Here is a 14,608-nt window from a genome sequence, read left to right as displayed (position 1 = left end):
AAGACTCTATAGGACAATTTTCCTTAAGTATGTCTTTCTTAATAAACAGTTTTCTTACAGGAACGGGGACAGAAATTCAGATAGAATTTCAATTTTCAAATGCCAAAGACACTGCAGAATGTCTTAAGAAATTCCTTTCACAAGAACTGGTCAAGGGAGGGGTCGAAGCCACTGTGCAAAATGGAAATGGTACACTTGGAAGAATATTATTATCTATGAAAAACAAGGCAAAGTCATACAGAAATGACAACATAAAAATGCTTCTGAGAAAGGTACAGGATAAACACAGAGAGAAACTGTAGATGAGTGAGTTGTGATAGTCTTTTAGCAATTGTGGAAGCATGGATCAAGGAGTTCTCTAAGAGGTATCAGATATCTGAAGAGCCCAGCATAACAGATTTTTGTCATTCTAGAGCTTTAAGTGCCATAAACTAGAAAAAACCAACCAACCAAACAAACAAAAAAAACCACAACAACAAAACAAAAAAAACCACTAAAATACTAAAATGAAAAGATGAAACCAGCAAACAACTACCCCATCGCCCCAACTGAAAACTTGTCACCTGTATCATTATTCAGTGCTCTCTCTAAGAGGCAGAACACATACTAGATCAATCAAACTATTCAGCTCAAGGCAATGTGGGTTTTCTCTCTGCTATATATTCCCATGCAACTTGTGTGGCTTAAATATAAACTGCTCCAGTCATGAGGATTACATCTCTTACTTTGGAAGTGTTGCATGCTTGGGCCATGTTGATAGACTACTTTTTTTAAAAAAAATGTTCTCCTCTTCTCATGTTCATTCTAAATGTTCCCTTCTGCTCATTCTGTTATATAGTTCCCTAGCATTTGGAATTAAATAACATGTTTCATAGAAGGCTCTTCTCATATCAGTAGAGAAACATTGTGATGCAATGAAAATCCTTTATTATGTTTTATGGCCTTCTGGCAAAGAAACCTGGCAAGGCTGTGTCCAGAGTGTTCTAATAAAGCTCAGGAGTATTTTAAAATAAATATCAAAATGAAAGATATATTAGTCTCATACAGAGATATATAGAAAGTTCTTTAAAGCTTAGAAAGATTTTCTAACAGTCTTGAATATGATTCAAAGAAAAAAAAACCAACAAACAAACCAACATTTTTCCTAAACTCAGTTTCCTCAGCTGCTTCTTATAAAAACTTTGAATGAGGAATACAGAAGTGAGTGTTTCAAACTGGGCTCCTGGGTACACATTTAGGTGCCTGAAAACCTGAGTTTTCAACAGTCTTTTTAACTTCTGAGGAACTGAGGAAGTAAATGATGCTTAGCACACTTAAATGCCTAAATATAACTTTAATAGCCTAACTAAGCCCTTGATTTTGAACTCCGTTACCTTTTGTGTATTATCATGTTCAGAATTTTCCTTGGATACCTTTGTTCTTTGAGGAGAATAACTTAACAAGAAATGTTCAAGTGAAGAAATGTTTCTTTCTTATTGTCTGATTAAGTCTAACTGACCAATGGTTTTGGTAGGTACATTCACAGCTGAAGAAGTAGCCAGATAGTTTAAGTTAAAATAATATTTTCCTGGAGCACAAGACTCCTCTAATGAAGACTACGTACTGAAGGTTGTGCCAAAAATTAATGCCAACTTCAGTCTGCGGAAATATATGTTGAAGGTGGAAATGTACGCATATTGGGAAGTATCACTGGAGCTACTCTAAATTTACACCAAAATATGAAGTTTGGGTAATCTTACACAAATCTTGATATGCTCACTAATGATCAAAACAAAAAATGCTCCATGAGAACTGGTATTTCTTGGGAAATGGAGAATAACAAAAAGTGATACATAAATCAGTGACACCTCTTCTGTCTTATACTTTGGTAAATATCAGTCATCTAATTTCATAAGGGATATAAGCAAAATGGAAATGGTCCAGAAAAGAATAGGACAATGGAAAAATTAGAGTCCTGGAACAATTTTCATATGAGGAGAGGAGCTGTAACATATAGATCTATTAGGTGAGAAAGAAGATATGTGGAATACTGTTATGGAAATGCACAAAATAATTAATGATAGGGAGAAAAACGAACAGCCAGTAACACTGGGAAATATTTTCCATTGATAAAAAAGAGGACTTAAGTAATTTATGTAAAGCTTACTAGATATCATAGAGATTGATAAATATTTTTTTATTATTAGAAAGCTGTAGAGATAGAAAAGGATGGGTCCTATTAAGAACTTTGGGTCTTTAATAGGGACACTCATCTTTGACAGAAATCACAACCCAAGAGAGGCAAGTCTGGAAAGCCAGATTGTTACTTTATAAGTATGAACAACAGAGTTGAGAGGAATTGCAAAGTATGTCTAAATCCTGTGGTATTTTGAAAATGGATTTCAGTATCTCTGTCAGATTGTCCTAAATTAAAAATGCAAGTCACTATATTTTATCTTGTATTTATGCCATGATATTTTAAAAATTGTCTGTCTGTCTGTCTGTCTATCTATCTATCTATCTATCTATCTATCTATCTATCCATCCAGCCATCCATCCATCCATCTATCCATCCATCCATCCATGGGTAAATTCTCTGCCAGGATAAGTCACAGATAGAAAAATTATTTTCTTTTTCTCATAAGTTGCAGTATTGAGGATTTTCCCATTTGTGAAAGTGAAAAATATAATATAGCTAAACCAATAAATTTGAAAGCAATCTGGTGATAATCACTGTTTTTTGATTACAGAACATGAGAGACATTTACTCTGGTAATGACATAATTATATCCGAAGACTTATTTTTAGATTAATTTAAATAAATTGGGACACTATCTGAAATTTTCCTGCTAGGAGCCTATGAGTAATATAGCTGGGTAGTATAGAGATGCAGGGCTGAACAGAAACTGTTTTTGTTCAGTTAAACAGTCTAACCAGCTAACAAAGTCCCCAGAACTGGATGAAAACACTAAGAAATTTGCTTTGGCACTCCCACTGTGACTAGGCATATATTAGGAGAATTTCTGAAGAATATAAAGGCAAACGAGAAAGAGAAAAAAAAAAACAAAAAAACAAAACCAACCAAACCAAATCAACCAAACAAAAAAAACATCAAAAAAAACAAGTGAAAAGGTAAAAGCAACACAATTTTTTTTTTTTAATATAGGTGTACCTAAATAGAAAATCCAGATCCTATTTTCAGTGTCAGTTTTGGTACAGACCAGTTTTGGGATGAGGACCACCTGTAAAACTTGGAATTGTTGTGAGCTCAGTTTCCAAAATACCACCCACCTCTCTCCCAGTGTGAGTGATTCTAGAGTTTCAGTTGTATGTAATCCTTCAAATAGACACTCTACCAGGTCACAAAGCCTATGGAGAGTCAAATAAATGCAGGGTACTATGGGGACTCATATGTCTCTATTTTGGCCTGTGTCTGTGGCTAAACAAACTTGTCACATTGTCTGTGTATTTTGGTATATTTTAGGCAGGGGCAAAAACCTTTGCAACATCTGCCAGTAAATTTCTACAAAATAATTTCTAAAATAGAAGCACTTTTAGACACTAGCCTTCGAAGGAAATGGTTGTTCATTACGGTGAATATTAAAATAGCTATTTGAAGATGAAGTAATCTCAAAATTAAAATGTAGATAAATGCATGAAACTTTTAGTTTTCCCCAGCAAAAGATGAGGAAATAAAAACATAGAAGTGAAGGCTTGATTAATCACAGAGATATTGTATGATTATCTCCAAGACTGTAAAAGTGCTTCACCTGTAGCAAATAACAAATAGAGATCAAATTATAGCTGGATAGAAATCAAATTATTCTTAGAAAAGGTCATAAAAGGTTTTGTGCTTATTGTTTTCTTTAAACTGGTCTTTTCTCATGCTTCTTAGACTATTATTTGTCTTAGAGTATTATTTATAAGGCACATTGCTGTCACTGTCAAACACATCTGTAACACAGTAAATAGTATTGTAAAGTACTTTCTAAGCTGCCACATGAGAAAAATTATTTATGGAGAAGATATGTAGTGCTAAAGTAGACAGCCACAATATTACTCAAAAAGCTTGTCAACCACAAAACAAGCCATGTATTACAAATTATGTTAAGCAATAGATAATACAATCAAAGATGTGTATGCAAGTTCAAACTAATTATTTTAGAAAGTATATTGGTCCACTGGAAAATTATGTCTCAAGCCAAATGTTACAAAAGGTGCCCGATCAAAAATACATTGTCTTTTATTCCAGTATAAGAATATTTATTGAATTTCTATTGTGTAAAAATAATTTGCCTAACTTGTGGTAACTGCCTAGGTAGTCCTACCCATAGGATAAAGGAATGTAAAATGCAGAGGGAAAACATATTTAACCATAAATTTATTTTTGTTGTCCTATTAGTTTTTTCCTTTGGCTGTTTTCCAGACTGCATAATAATACACCTTTTTAAAATGTTTGGCCTAAACTTACTTACCTCAGAAAACTAATGGAACAAAAAAAGAATGTTTTGTCATGAATGTCTGGTTTTGTGACCTCTTAGTAAAAGAGAAATGAAGAATTATCTTTCTCTTGAATGCTGACAAGATGCTAAGCTTAATTCTCAAAATCATACATGTATATGCTAAGAATTTACCTCTGAGAAGTACCTATTGACTTCATAAAGTAAATAATATGGTTCGTGGGTCTGGCATTTCAGAAAAGGTATAAGTCTCCTAGTTTATGGATAGAAAAATTAAATAGGTCCAAAAGTTCATTTGAATGGAATTAATGCTTCTTAAAGGCATAGCAATTAATTTCTTTTTTAAAAAAATTAAACAGTAATCAATCTATTCCACTTTTTAGTCCAAAGTTGATGTGATGTAGAAATTTATTCTGAAGAACAAGAAAATAGTGAGAATAGACTGAGAACTTCAAAGAAATGACCTGAAGGTTACAGCTCAGGAGAAACTCCATTGACAGAAGCAGAATTGCCTCAGCAGTGACGCTGGCCTTCTTCATTAGACAGACTTCAATAATAGACAGACCTTTTATAATACAGGCTAGTATTAAAAAAAAAAAAAACCAAAAAAAAACCAAAAAAAAAACCAAAAAAACCCCACCAAAATTAAAAACAAACAAACAATTAAACAAAACCATAAAAAACAACCAAAACCACAAAAAGCCAAAACCAAACCAAATCAAAAGTCCTGGTGGGAACACAGGACAGAAAAAGAGAGCAGTCGTTTTAAATATTAGTATTTTTACAGTGTTCGATAAGACACATTTTCTGTATTATATTGATTCAACCATACACTGGAATACAATAATGAGCATATCTAAATCCACTAGATTTTAACAGCATAGAAAAGCAAGGTTCTATGGTACAGGTCTTGATTATTTTACTTCTGTTCATGGAAAGAATAATAACAGTACTCATCTGAGACATATTTTGAGGTGACAGCTTGTTTTTTTCTGTACCATTTGTCTATAAATATTTCATTCCTTAAGCCCACGCCTCCTCTTGGTACCTCATCCTTGACATTATTAAGTTTTTTTCAACATGATGAGACATAGCTGGTGAGGCAGAAACTTAGAGTGTGTCACATCAATGACTTCATTATTTTTCTTTCAAAACATATAATCTTTTTTTCCAGGTGCACAGAAGATTCTGGCCAACTTTGGCTGAAAGCTGTAGGTCTGAGGTGGATCAGGATTGTGCTTGAAACATTGTTTAAGAAACGAGTTCATGCATGAAGAGACAGACTTTTTTTTAATATAAAAAATTGGATTATAATTATCAATGCATTCTAATATACTGCAGTGTAAGAGCAAAGCATGATGCTTTTGATATGCTAATTAATTTTTAAAATTTTTATGGTTAAGAATTAATTAAAAACCTCAGACTTTATGATAGAATACCTACATAGAATGCCTACACCAAAGCTTTAAACAAAATCCATATTAATGTACTGAAATCATCTACTGTTCCACTTTTTAACTTCCCTGAAGATGTCAAAGCAGATAACTTCAGCTAAGGTTGACATTATATGTTCAAGATTATGGAAAAAATCAATTTTCTCAGTTTTTCTTTACTTCCTCCATCTTTAGAGACTTTTTGAGCATGAGGTTTTCATTTTTATTAAGATATTCTAAAGTGTAACAGAAGTACTTTTAGTTTAAAAAGAGATCAGAAGATCACTATCAGAAAATGTTTACCAGCATTTCACAAAGCTCACTATTTCAAAGATACATTCCATTATGTGATCTGCTCTTATTTATATTTTGAAAGTTGGAGAAAAACTGAATCTTTCTTTTGGACTCAGTGTTGGGGAAGAGGGGTCCCCTTACCCTTACTGTGGCTGGATCCTTTTGAGCAAATGAACTGGAGAGCGCTGCAGGACTGCAGTCAGAGGCTGCTCGGACTTTATGCAGTCGTGGAGATGTTCAGTTAAACACACACACCAGCACCAGTTTTTGTGTTTCTTGTTTTTTATGTTGAGGTGCTATATAATTCCTACTTTCGTTGAAGACTCTCTTTATTGATATGTAATTTTCAGAAATGTTCATAAAGTTCTATTTTTTGGGTTTTTTTGGGGTCATTCTTATCTGACTCACCTAACATTTTCAGAGTTTAGGTCTGGACTTCTTTTAGATCAACAAAGTCACTTCTGTCCAAGTGAGTTTTTTCATGATGAGGTGACTTACAACTAAAAGTACCCTTTTTTCTCCATATTATCTGTTATCTCCATATTATTTTTCCTTTTTTCTCCATATTATCTGTTAAAAGGTAATGATGTTAGTGTTGATATTTATATGATCACTACCTGTGTTGTTTTTTTCTAAAACTGAAAAAAATCAATTCCAAATCATCTCGTTTTAAAAATAAAAAGATTTTCATACCAAGCTTAGGTAAAAATACCTTAATTTCAAAGTTATGCTTTATGATGAAGTACAACAAATTATATTAGGTAGTAGCAACTTAGGCTGTAATTTAATGGAAATTCATTTCTGAAATAAGTAAATTTGAATGTGCAGCATTTGAAATTTATGTCAGTGGAAAAATAAATTCTTCAAAACAGAACTGTGAATTCTGATATTTTATCCCTATTAACTTGCTGATGATCACAGCAGGACCTCAATATTTATTTGTACTGAAAACTTTATACTGGAAGTGCATATAAATTCTTGATTGTTGGTCAATGCCAAATCCCTCTTCACTCAGTTTTGTGAAACTGGCATTATTCACACTCACACCAAAGATGTTGCAGAGAATATCAGCATATATAAACCAACTAACAGCACTGTTGGTGTCACCCAAATGGCTTGTTAGTAAAACATTTCTTTGTATGCATACCATTGCTCAGATGGAAGCATGAAATGCACGTTAGGATGTCTGTGTGGAAAAAAAAAATAAATCAATTAAAGAAATATGGACACTAGAAGTATTAAACAATGCCAGGAACTTAATCTCCTTGTACAGTTAGTGAAAGACTTCTTTAATTCTCCTCTGAGTGAATAGCTAGTTACTCACAAAATTGCTGTCTCAAGCAGAAACTCTTAAGGAACTATATTGCAGCTGGATAATTAAGTGTCTTTATCTCTTTGTAAATGGGCCATAAGGCATTCTATTGCAGCTCACTAATGAGGAACATTTTATGGTATTCTTAAGTGATTCTTTCAAATGCACAGTGATTTGAAGTATTATTGTTCTTGCCAGTCACTAAGGCTGGATTTATTGGGAAACAAACTTGATAACTGTAGATAATTTATTAGGTATTAAATAATTATGCCCTGGAGAGGGTGAAAGCTCTCTAATGTCGTTTTCCAAGACCGAGTTAATTCCTGCAGCCCTACAGGAGGGAAATTCTGCTGTAAATGATTTATTTAATAACTAGTTGGATAGCTTGAGTGCTCTCAGTATGCAATTGTTTGCCTTTCTTACTGCAGGCTCTTTAAGGCTGTGTGGGAGGGCAAAGTAATGTTCTATTAGCTGCTAAAACATTTCTCTAAATGTTAACTTGAGACATCTAATTGACTACACCTTTTCTCTTTCTTCCCCACGTTAAAAGTATTGATCTCAAATTCTTCTATGTAATGAACCTTAGTGCTCCTAATAAATCTGGTACTGGACTAATGCCTAGGCTGGTAGAGTCATTGTAGCCCTGCTAATTGCATTTCAGCATGGCCTGGTAGTTACTCTGGATTGTACTTAAGCAAGGTTCACACACCTCTTTGGGCCTCCCACATGCAGTGAGGACAATGCATGTGGCCATTAAGGTCTAGAGTTTGAGAGCAAAGGGACTATTTTTGCTTTTGTCATTTTTCCTTGGAAACAAAATCTTTCCACTTCTCCATCAAGTCCAGGGACCGTAGGGTCACGCAGGGGTGAATCAAGATCATTGAGCTCCTACAGCAGAATAAACAATTAATATAACCAACAAAGAAACAAAACAACAAAACAACCAAGCAACCAAACAAAATCCCTTACCTTGCCTCCCCCTTTTGCCCCCACAACAAATCTAAACACTTTCTGCAAGATCTCCTGTTATCTGATTCATTCTGTGGCTATGGAACCAGTCCACAGCCAACAGATATAGCCAGACTAGCACTGCTCCCTGTAAGTGACATTCTGTGATTGCACCAGAATTGGTGCAAGTTTGGGCTTAGGACTAAGTGCTCCCTTAGACATTCAAAATGTGCATGTGTATTATACACGTACTTATACTGTCATAGAGTCTGAATATTTTAATGAAGGCATTTTCTATTGTCATCATTCAGCAAATAAATTTACCTAAGGAAGAAATTCTGGAGTTTTATTTTCTTTCACCTTCTAAAACACCCATATGAATTGAAGGTAAGCTCCTACGGAGAGCTTGAATGAAAGATGCAGGAGGTGTTACTCATTAGTTAATGGCCCAAATGGAAATATTATTTTTAAAATTGTTACAAAGGAATAGACAGGAAATCAGAAAAAAATATACCACATAATCCATGGTGTGTTCAAATACTGCATAAAGTATTGGAACCCACATTGCACAAAAAAAATCTACAAAGACACATGACTGAGCATGTGAAATACCATTAATTAAACCTATGACAGATACTTTAGGTGGTGCAAAAGACGATAGAAGGAGATTGCAGTAGAAATTGTAGGTGGCTTGTAGAGCATGGGTGCAGACTTACTGACACTTTCAGCTGAGAATGCAGTGTCACCAGCTGGAACACTCTTGTTAAAAGCTGACAAAGGGAAATTATCCTTCCCACGGTATGTGTATGGAGTTCCTTGGTATGGGACGCTGAATGACGAAAATTGACGTGGCTTCAAAAATGGAGACATTAACTGGAGAAATGAATGCAAGAGAATTCTTTCAAAACCTATTAAAGATGCAGATATTACATCTGGTGGAGGAATAACTTATTCTGTAAAATCCTGGATATGCTTTCCTGTGCTTATGCTGCTCTCCAGTCCTCTGCTTTGAACAGCTGTTCGTACTGAAGACTCTTCAGGCCACTTGTTAGCCTAGATCTTGAAAAATCTTAGGGCCCTCCTGAGGAGAAAAGTCCTAAAGAAAAAGAAAATAAAAATAAAATAAGTAATTATGAGAGTATAAGAAGAAAAAACCCAAAGATGGTGGTTGAAAATAGTGAGGAAGCCCCATGACTTCTAGGGTCCTGATGCTGGAGATGGGACACTGGAGAGGCTGGATCAGTAAAGTAACTTGGGATATCTAGTCTTATAACTTCATTTGGGAATAATGGGGGCCTTGACAAAGCAGTTTTATAAATCAATATCTGCAAATTTATAATCTATAAACTCAGAACTTCCCAGAACATAAATATTTTAATCCAGTATGTCAAAATGAGCTTTCCAAATTGCCAGTGGCCTGCTCATTTTGTCAGATTCAGAGCAATGTCACAAAGGAATATTGGCTTTAAAAGCATTTTGATGAATGCATATTTTGTTGAAAGGAAAATGCCTGTCCAAACTCCAATCCTAAACTTCCTTTCACCTCCCTAGTAAACAAACATGAGTACACAAGCATGCACAATGATGTATCCGAGAAGGCTGCTGGACTCCAAGACATACAGAAGCAGCTTTCAGACTAATATCCTCCCATTTTGTTTTGGTTTTTTTTTTAATTTTCAAACTTTATGGAGATAAAGACAAAACATAGAATTAATAAAGTAGGAAAAAATGTTGACGTTGGAGAAAGTTTTGAATTAGGTGGTGATAGTTTATCTTTATATCAATTAGAATTTTGTAGTAACTATGTATAAATTCACATTTAAAACTTTTAGTTGACTAGCTAGATGCATAAAAAGCTCCTGATATTTTATCAAGAATAAGTAACTGTAATATTTTTTTATTACATACATCTCAATGGATTTTAATTTTCTAATTATTTTTTTGCATTGGCTATATTGAGTGACAGTGGTAGCTTTAACAATCCAGAAACAAGTTTTGTGGAAGAAAAACAGATAGTGTGTAATATGTACTTGAATGAAAATATGCTTTCAAATCCATTTTAAGAGGGACCCAAGTGTGCTCTTGCACAGCTATCATTTCAGTTCGTAGGCATCACTATAGTTATCTGGAGAGCATACCTGAATTGAAATCAGCCTTCAGGTTTGTTCTTTTTCTTCTGGTTTGTGTAACATTTGCTGCATAATGGTGTTGTCACAGGGTTGTCTTGTTGCAGGCAACATCAGGTGTCACAGTCAGCTATTAGGTTGCAGTTTAATATTTGTTCTCAAGTGGAGGTTGGTATATGCAAGACGAGGACACTGAAACAGCAGACTATACTTCTGGCTGTAAGTCAGCAAAAACTGTAAGTCTTTGCATATTTTTCCTCCTCAAAACAAAAAAAAAATCTTCACCTTATTCTATCAGATTTGTTTGTGGTTGCTGCTGCTGAGTTGGGGAGCATATATCCGTGTGTGGGCAGTGTTCAAGGCCTCCTCACTGGGTAACAGTTTGAGTAACATCCTTTGGATAACATTAACAAACTGTTCTGGATTTGATTCTTCACAAGCCAGGCATTATTTGTCATTATAACTGGAATTTTGTTGGTGCACAGCAGCTGCACTCAAATGGCTGGGAAAGAGGTCAGAGACACAGTGTCACCTACAGAAATGCAGGATTCCCCACAATATGTTTGGAACAATGACAAGATCAAGGCAAAATTTATTTTCAGTCAGGCTCTAGACAGAAACCATCATTTGGCAGTCCTTGTATGAACCTGTCCTGGAAAGTAGCAGCTTTAGGTAAAAACCATCAATTTACAACCTTCTCCTTTTTTGATTTTTTTGGAGTTGCTCAACAGGGGACATAATTTTAACCTCAGATACTTTTGATAGCACATCTAAAATTTAGGTCAATTATATAGGCCAATAAGATATGTAGAAAGACTTTTTCTTTCTGAATTTAAAAGCATTAATGATTTTTAAGTGCCTTTTTGGTGCTTCTAGTCTATAAGAAAATTAGATTTATGTAAATAGAACATTGAAACAATGAAAATATAATAATTCACTCAGACACTAAAGAAACCTCTGCATATCTGTCCAAATAAGTCATTATTATGCAGAAAAACAAACAGCTGTTTTTCATTTGTTGTTAGTATCACTAAAGGACATAACAGTCTAGTGATTAACTCAGTCTCAACTGATTTCACAAACATAGCAGTTCAGATCTCAAATAATTTAGGAAGTACAATTGTGATTTATTGATTCAGTCAACATAATGAACTGCATTTAAACATTCTTTACTGCTTATAGACAAGCTGTGTTATTCACCAGATATCTGATGGAGACCTGAAAAGCAATGAGACAACTTAATTTTCTCAAAAGCAACCAGAAATCTCAGTTTAAAAAAATCAAGTAGATTATTTTAATTTTTTTCCTAGTTGAGATGAAATTAGATAATTTTCATACAGCTAGGAAAAACAGATATTGTATGCTTTCAATTTCATATTCCTAGAGGAGAATACTAGATTAGTAAATATTTCAGAAGCTACTTATTCTTAGTAGTCAGTTGGTATTTCTTTAAACCTGGGCAGAAAAGAAAACATTCTCCATTTGTGATAGCTATTAGGAAATAAACTAATTAACTATTGATTTAATTTTACAACTGATAGCAGAAAAATAGTCTCACTCTACAGTGGGCACATATAACTATCAATCAGTTAAATTTCCCTGACTACTGATATGGGGAAAAGTCCTATATATCTGAGCTCTCTCACCTGCAAGCACAGGTAAATAAATAAAACTAGAAGGGCTGCAGCCTCAGGGGCTGACCCTGGCCTTCTACTGAGAGTTGATATCCTGGGAGCAGGTGCAGCAGAACACTGCTCAGCCCTGGTGCTGCACAGCCCATGGGTTAACAGAGACCACATTGATTTGGGTTCCTGTTCATCCACAGGGCCTGGGCAGTAATGGATGGCATTTCCTGTACTGCCTGGGCTCCAGTCATCATCCAGGCCACTGAGGAAAAGGAACAGCTGAAGGACTGATAACTGAAAGAAATAATCTTCATCAAGCAGGGGAAAACAGATAGCTCAAGGAGAAAGTTATTGGGATAAAAATTACCCAGAAGACTTTTGGAAGTGCAGTGAAAAAGTTATTATTGGTTCTCCTTCTGTTCAGCAAAACAGGGCTTTCCACACAGGCACTGCTGCTTTAAAGGAGCATGACCAGTTTATTCATCTAGAGAAGGCAATCAGAAAACCCTCCCAGGTTCCAAACCTTGGCTAAGCATTCCGGTTTAAAAAATTATAATATTATTTTGCTTGACATAGACTTACCTTTTTCTTCAGGTACATAAAACTCTGTCATAAGCATTGTGTATGAAAACAGCTAAACTAACATTAGAAGTTTGTGTAAAGTCAATATCTTGAAGTTGACTAAGGAATTTAGTGGTTACATATTTGGTTTTAGAACTAATTTACTTGAACTTACTTTAAAAAAAAAAAATACTTACACATCTACCATATGTGAGCCCATACATCATTCAGGGGCTTTACTTGATGTATAAAGGATTCAAGGTCTATGTAATGTTGTAGAAAAAAATAGTCTAGTGTTATAGTACGTAGTTTGGAAACTGTATGGAATATTAAGTAAGAAAAACAACAGCAAACCGTAGAGAAAACATATTTTATGCTAAAAGCACATTACCAGTAACATTCCTGAGTATTAATTTTCTGTCAAGTTTGGGCTGTTCTTGCAAATTATAGTGTGATGAATTAAGAAAACCTAAACTTTGGCTAGTCATGCTTAATATACTGTGCTGCAATCTGTAATAGTATAGGCCCTTGTGAAGGAGCTGGGCTTTTCTTCCAGTGGGAACACCAACTCCTGAGAGAGGGGTGAGAGGCATCCAAAGAAAGCCATCTTCTCCTGGCTACAGTGGAATAAAACCCCTGGTGCAGAAAATCCCAAATGTGTATTGGATTGCTTAGTTTTTAGGAAATTGCATGTTTGGTCTCAGTGTGATCTCAGCTACTTCAGCTGTCTGAATCTAAGAGGAAAGATGGCCATATCTATGACATTTATCTTTTTCAACCTCATCTCTCACACAAACAGCCCTTTTATTGTGTTTCTTTTAGTTTTTAAGTATGAGAAGATTATTTATTTCTAAATTCCTAGATTCCTAGAGATCCTTCTTTTTAGACAGTTACCAAACCTCTTTGCTATGCTATTAAAATCTTACCTTGTTTATAATTTTAATGATATAAACTTTAGAACATACTCATGATTTCTTTTGTCTAAGTTTCAGTTATATAGGACCCAAATTCAAATTTCCTTTATTGAATCTTAATAGTTATTTCCAAGTGGTTTTCAATGTGTGTATAATACTCACGTAAAAGGTAAGATAATCTTGCTGCATACAGCTAATAAAATATAAGTGTTTTAAGACTGAAGGAAATGAGCAGTGCCTCTGCACCACTAAATAATTTTGAGGCAGGAGAGACTGATGTCTCCAGTTGAAACAACAGCATTAGAGTATTTCAGGCCAGAAAGAATGGATCTATTCTAAAGCCCTCTGAAATCAATGAGAGGCTTTGCTTTAACTCCTCTAGGCTTTGGCTCCAGCCCCAAGTAATTATTCAGGTTGGACTTTGGCCACAGATACTAACACCATCTGCTTACAGAAAGTACCATGAAGTCTTTAATTAACACAAGTCACGAGGGCTTCAGTTCTGTGTCTTATCTAAAAAATGTCACTTTTGAGAGAGTGTACAATTGATGTGCACCTTGCTAAGGACCTCACTCCCTGCCATCTCACAGGGAAGGGTGTAATCTACAGCACTGCCAGTACTACCTTTTGCAAATATGGCTAAGTTTCAAAGCCATTGATTTCCTAATTGAATTTCATATGCAAATATATAAATTAGGTTTTATTTTTGTTGATGGTGTTGAATAAAAATAACAAACATGAAGCAAATACATGGAATGGGAGAATAAAGTGATTTTTGTTTCTTAAAATAACATTTTAAAATAATAATATAAAATTCATAAAAGGGAAAGAATAATATCATTTTTGTGCTAAATGCCTACCTAGAGAGCAATATAATCTTAGTGTCAGGATTGGATTTCTCTCTATTTTTCTATTTTCACCTTTTCATGGAATGACTGAAGTAAAATGTTTAACCT

At 34.6% G+C, this 14,608-nt stretch overlaps 1 protein-coding gene across 1 annotated transcript in view; it reads left to right on the top strand.

Annotated features, from left to right (window-relative positions):
• The window catches only part of ANGPT1 (angiopoietin 1), a 150,671-nt gene that overhangs the window by 79,751 nt on the left and 56,312 nt on the right, over window positions 1-14,608 (top strand). The gene's annotated exons all lie outside the window — the stretch shown is intronic.

This window comes from Vidua chalybeata, chromosome 1, assembly GCF_026979565.1.
Source record: "Vidua chalybeata isolate OUT-0048 chromosome 1, bVidCha1 merged haplotype, whole genome shotgun sequence".
NCBI classification, from domain to species: Eukaryota; Metazoa; Chordata; class Aves; order Passeriformes; family Viduidae; genus Vidua; species Vidua chalybeata.
Note: the sequence above shows the minus strand (reverse complement) of the source record. Positions and strands in the feature narration are given on the sequence as shown.